This window comes from Macrotis lagotis, chromosome 7 (genome assembly GCF_037893015.1).
Source record: "Macrotis lagotis isolate mMagLag1 chromosome 7, bilby.v1.9.chrom.fasta, whole genome shotgun sequence".
Taxonomy (NCBI): Eukaryota; Metazoa; Chordata; class Mammalia; order Peramelemorphia; family Peramelidae; genus Macrotis; species Macrotis lagotis.
The window spans coordinates 215,604,074-215,609,928 of record NC_133664.1 but is presented as its reverse complement, the minus strand read 5'-3'; positions in this window follow the sequence as shown (position 1 = coordinate 215,609,928).

Sequence of the window (5,855 nt, the reverse complement as noted above, 5' to 3'; positions counted from 1 at the left end):
CAAATTTGTCCACAGAAAGTGACTGGTGAGTCCTCCCTACTTTGTCCCCATTTGTTTTAGTCACACCTCTGTGAGACACTTAATTCTCATGAAATTCACTGTTGTATGACTCAAAAGCACTCTGCTTTCCTGGTCTAAAAACCACAGTCCCCTGAGGCTCTGTAATTCTTTTGCTACACGGTCTTTAGCCAGAAGGCAGGTCATAGCCTCCCTTTGCATGGGAGACGCAAGGGGACTCAATGAACTAGCACACTAATTGTCTCTTCTTTGACCCCTTGGTTTGTTTCTCCCAGAATACAAGCATTCCATTTCTACATGATTGCTTATAGCGACTGTCAGCAAATTCCAACCATTTTTTTGTCTATGCTGACTCCCATTTCAGATCTCCCTGCAGAGACAGGGTCTGAAGTGGTTTCCCTCTCCCACCTTTAGCCTTGTGTCAGTTTGAAGAGGTTACAGAAAATGGATTTTCAGCCCTCCTTCCCTTGAAAAGCATTTCATACCTCTATCCCTACAAGAAGGATTATGATGAGGGCTCACAATTCATGGGCCTTCCAATCCTGAATATTCAGACCTGCTCTGAGAGTCCTTTCTGGGCCCTTGCTAGGACCATGCATACTAATTTGGATTTAAATTCTGACCCTCCTATTTCACCAAAATATCTTTGTCTTCTTGTTGTCACTTATCAGTCAACCTTGCCCTTTACTCTTTTTATTGGTCTGCCAAAAGCCTTAATCATTATCTAGGATCTCTGATACTAAAAGCAATTTATAAGTTGTTTATAACTTGATTATAAGTTCTGTCCCTAATAACTGTCCCCTGGTGCTGCCAATTCCTGACATCTAACCCCTTTTCAAATTATTTAATCTTATTTATTTGAAAGCATTTTTGGCCTCTCTGGTTCTCGAGTATCTCCTATGTTTTGGCCACTGTGTCATCACAGTCCTCGACAGACTGTCAACTTGCCTGGGAGAGAGGCCTCTTCTTGTCAATTCTTTCTCAGACATCTAACACTGAACTCCTATTCTTTGGAAGTGTGAACCCAATACCAACCAGCACTGAAAAATAGCAGACCTGTTACTTTCACTTAGTGTATGTCCAATAGTTGGAAGTGGATGTCTTGCGCTATCAGGGCTCCTTTAAAATTCTTGATTTTCATTAAGAAGAAAATTCCAATGAGAAGTTGTCTTATGTGGTAACAATATTATGACAGTTTATTCCTTATATGTGGATGGAAATATGTTTTTGTATTGGTCCCACATGGACAGAAGAGTGGCATGGTATCTTCAAATATTAATATGCTGAAATTTATCATTATTTTCCATATCATAAAGTACAATTATTTCATATTTTTAATTCAGTGAGCTCAAACCTCTGTTCAAACCTGTTTACTAAATGGATTTCACATTTTTGCTTCACAAGCATGTATAGTTAAAGAAATATACCCAATACTATTCCCCAAAAGAAGAAAGTACAATATGAGTATAATTTTGAGACCATGTATCATTGCGAGGGCAAAACCTCCACTTTTTTTTTGTAAGAAGAGAAATATTTATGAAAGGTATAAGCTTCTCAATGGGAGAGATAGCAGGGCTCATAGAACTGAGAAAGCTTGTAAGCTACTCCTCTAATGATAAAATAAATGACAAGAATAAAATTAAATCACATCTCCAAAGTTGTTATGAATCTGTCTTTAGAGTTTGGAATATTCTCAGCTTGGTACTTAGGGCTGGGTGGCAATAATGCCCAGTACTCAGGGCCAAAGTTGTTTATCATCATTTCCTTGAGGAAGTGTTGCCCCTTGGTCATCATCAGGGGGATTTAGGGTCTGCTGCTCTCTTCCCTTTGATATTCCCCATTTAATAATACTTGGAGATCTGGGCCTCAAGGTCCAACCCCTACACAAAACTGTGTTATGTCCTCAGGCTGGTGGGAAGGGAAGTTTGGAAATGGGTACAGTAGAGTCTTCATTGTCAAAGCCCAGTGAAGATACTGGTCTGTTAGAGCTGGAGCCCATATTTCCATATTTGGTTGCATTGGTTCTCTGTGCTCTTGTTCAGACTGAAACAAGACCTGTGCATCAGGGCCCGGCGTGGTCAAAGCCAAGAATGGAAGGAACCCTGACCCTGTTGGAGCAGGCAAATTGACCCTTAATTTTCACCTATTAGAATTTTAGCATTCTGATCTCGTCTTGGTTAACTTGTTTTGTGCTGTTTTGGTTGTAGCTGAAATAAAATCTATATTGAGGTCATCATGTGTAGCTACAGTCAAATTCAAGGTCAGGTAGTGGTGTGGCCCAATGATCAAACACAGGTGGAATTGCTGCCTGGATATTTATACCTGAGATTTATGCTCTGGTGGTACATTCCCTCTGTCATTGTTTCCCAAAATTCTGTCAACTGAGAAATCTGGTTTGTCCCTTCCCCAGTCTTGGGGTTTTGTTGTGGCTGGCAGGATGTTGACATATCTTATGAAATGAAGGTGCTCTTCCAATTATAATTGTGGCCTGGGGATGTTATCTGACGTCTAAATAGTGGTCGGGGCTATTAGGAGAAAAAAATCTGAGAGGAGAATGGAACTGTTTTTCCTAAACAGATGCAAAATGGTTTTTCCTGGCCTGGATCCTAAACTCTACAGATTTTTTGTTTTTGTTTTTGCAAGGCAGTGGGGTTAAGTGGTTTGCCCAAGGCCATGCAGCAAAGTAATTATTAAGTGTCTGAGGCCGGATTTGAACTCAGGTACTCATGACACCAGTGCTCTATACACTGTACCACCTAGCCTCCTCCTAAAGTTTTTAATGAATCTTCCCTAGATTTTTTTTAACGCATCTATCCCAGCTGACTTGGAGGAAGGGATGAGAGGAAGGAAGGGAACGGCATTTGGAATAGATGAGGATTAGTGAATGGAATGTAGTAAGCGCACGACAAAGGTTTATACTGGGATCTCTAAAATGATTCCTCACCAATTGGTGACATCCTTTGGGTTGTTCTTTGAAGACTAGCCATCTGGGTCTCTTTGACATCTCTTTGATGTCCTGTATATGATCAGTTTGATAGAGTGGCCCAAGATGAGACATGTTCTGGTGATCAGACTCACTGAGAGTTGTTTTCTGTTTATCTTTGCTTAAGTAAGAAAATAGTGCCCCATGGCCCTCCCCTATTGGAGGTTCCTCCACTGCTGGCTGTATTGCTTCACTCTTTCAAGCTGGAGTTGCTGTGAATTCCAGGCATTAGGGTTTAGGCTATCCTCAGTCTGAAGTTCAGGGATGGCTGGGGATGCAATGCTGGGCTCAGGCTCAGCCAAAGATGTTTCCTTGTGATCAGCACCTAGAGGAATTATTGCTGCTTTGCCATCATCAGTAGGATTTGGGGTCTGGTAGTGCGAAGCATTGAATTAAAGTGTTCCTTGTGGTTTGAAGAGAAGTTGAGGTTGAGTATATTTTGAGGATGTTAAAGTTGAGTCTCTGTTTCTGTTCCCTGAGATGAAAGGATTTACAAAGTACAGCCTGGTGAAAGGCCCTGTCTCAGCGGGAGGAGGTCAGAACTTGGAGTTGGTGCTGGTATACACAATTGTTGAAAGATGTCAAAGGGTTTTGGCCAGGTCTGTTTTGCATTTCTGGGTATTAGAAGAGCACCAGGCCTAGAGGAAGGGATGGGAGGAATAAGGGAAAAGCAGTGGAAGCGGAGGAGCGTTGGCGTTGGCGGTGACGTTGGCGGGAGGAATTAGATGAGGTCACAGTTACAACCTCAGAGGGTTCATTCTCTATTGGGGCTGGGGCTACCCGATTAGATCTTAGAATATTTCTCAGGTGGGTGAATATAGGATGATTCCTTTGATATCCTGTAGAAAAATGAGAGAGGTGAGTTATCTCCCTAAGCATCTGAAAGTAAGAATGTGACCTACCTTAACACCTTAGGCATCTGATAATAAGAATATGTCCTAAATACATAATGCACAGATAATAGTATATATGAAACACAATCATGAAGGAGCAAATGGCGGCCCAAGGGACATGATCTAATCCTTGTCTATACCTTGCAGTTGTGGTAATATTTTAAAGCTTTTCAAACACTTTCATACCCATTACTTCCATATTTCCATGCTGTATCCCTGATAGAGCAAGGGAGATCTCATTTACACCATGTCACAAGAGGAGAGGAGTGATCCCATGGAGAGGAAAATATTGATTTACTGTATGGAACAGAGATACAAGTTAAGAGAAATCTGAGAAGATATGCATGTACTAATGTGCTAATGCAGAGTGGAAAGAGCAGTACTAGAACACATTGGTACCATCAGAGAATTTTGAGAGATTGAAACACTAGAACTAGTACAGTTACCAATAATAATTCCTGCGGACTGACAACTGTATTTAGCCTCCTGGCAGAAAGGTGAGAGAATGGAATAGTGAGTGAGGGAGACATTTTTGGACCCTTGACTACGTGGCAATTTGTTTTGTTGGACTGTACGTTTGTAGCAAGGGATTTCCCATGTTTTTTCTTATCATTATCACAAGGGGAAAACTGGAAATTTTGAAGGATAATAAGTAAAGGATTTTAAATTGAAAAGCACAATGAAATGGGGCAGCTAGGTGGCACAGGGGAGAGAGCATGGACCCTCCAGTCAGGAGGACCTGATTTCAAATCTGGCCTCAGACACTTAATACTTGTCTAGCTGTGTGATGTTGGGCAAGTCGCTTAATCCCATTGCCTTAAAGAAAAAACAAAAAGAAAAGAAAAATAGAATGAAAGTAAAAATTTTGTGTCATCTCGTCTTACTAGCTAGAGAACTCTGGAGTCAGGAAGATTGTTGCTGTTCACTTGTGACTGACTCTTTGTGACCTTACTGGAGGTATTTTGAGCAGAGATTCTGAAATGATTTATTTCTTTTCTATGTCATTTTACAGAGGAGGGAACTAAGGCACCCAGGATTAAGTGACTAGTCCAGAGTCACAGAGCTAATAAATGTATGAGGGCAGATTTGAACTCAGGAAGAGAAGTCTTCCTGACTCCAGGCTCTATCCATTGCACCACCCAGCTGTTCCTAGGAAGATCTTGATTTAATTTTGCCTCTAACACTTATGGACAATAGGACTCTTTAGAATTTCAAAAAACTCCCTCAAGTCCTAAGCTAAACTATAATTTCTGTTGCTAGAAGGCCGCTGTTCCGTGAAAATTCTGCACAGCCACAGAATCAAGGTACTATGGAAAGATCTGGACTCAGAAGACCTGAGTTTGATGCTTGGTTACTTATGTGACCTTGGGTCATCAACTACAATGCATTCATGATGGGTTTTTATTTCCCACAAAACATTCTAAATATCAGGATCCCAAAGTAAAAATTGTTTTTCAAGGATCTTTCACTACAATAGGGCAGAAAATGCATAGATAAAAAAGTATTCTCATAATATAGATAAACTTTATATAAGATGAAAAGGGGGAAAATCAGTAACGACTTTGTCTAGGAGGAGGCGGAGAAGCTCATCATGAAGGAAATGTGGGGCTGACTCCAACAGGCAGGAGAGAGAATGAAAATAAATTCCATACTTGAGCAAGAGGCAATGCAAAGGACAGATATGAGAGATAGTGGTTTCTAAACACAGAAATAACTAACTACAGGCTAAATACAGTGATCCCAGACAAGTGCAAAGGACTTTCAAAGAAATACTACCATCAAGCTACAGAAAGAGAACTGATGAAATCAGATTGAAGTACAATTTATTTTCACGTTATTTTTCTTGCTATTGGGAAATGACCAAACCATAAATATGTTTTACAGGATTTCACAGGTATGGTTGATATGTGCACCTTTACCATGGGTGAGAGAGACACATAGGGTCAGAGAGAATTTGGAAC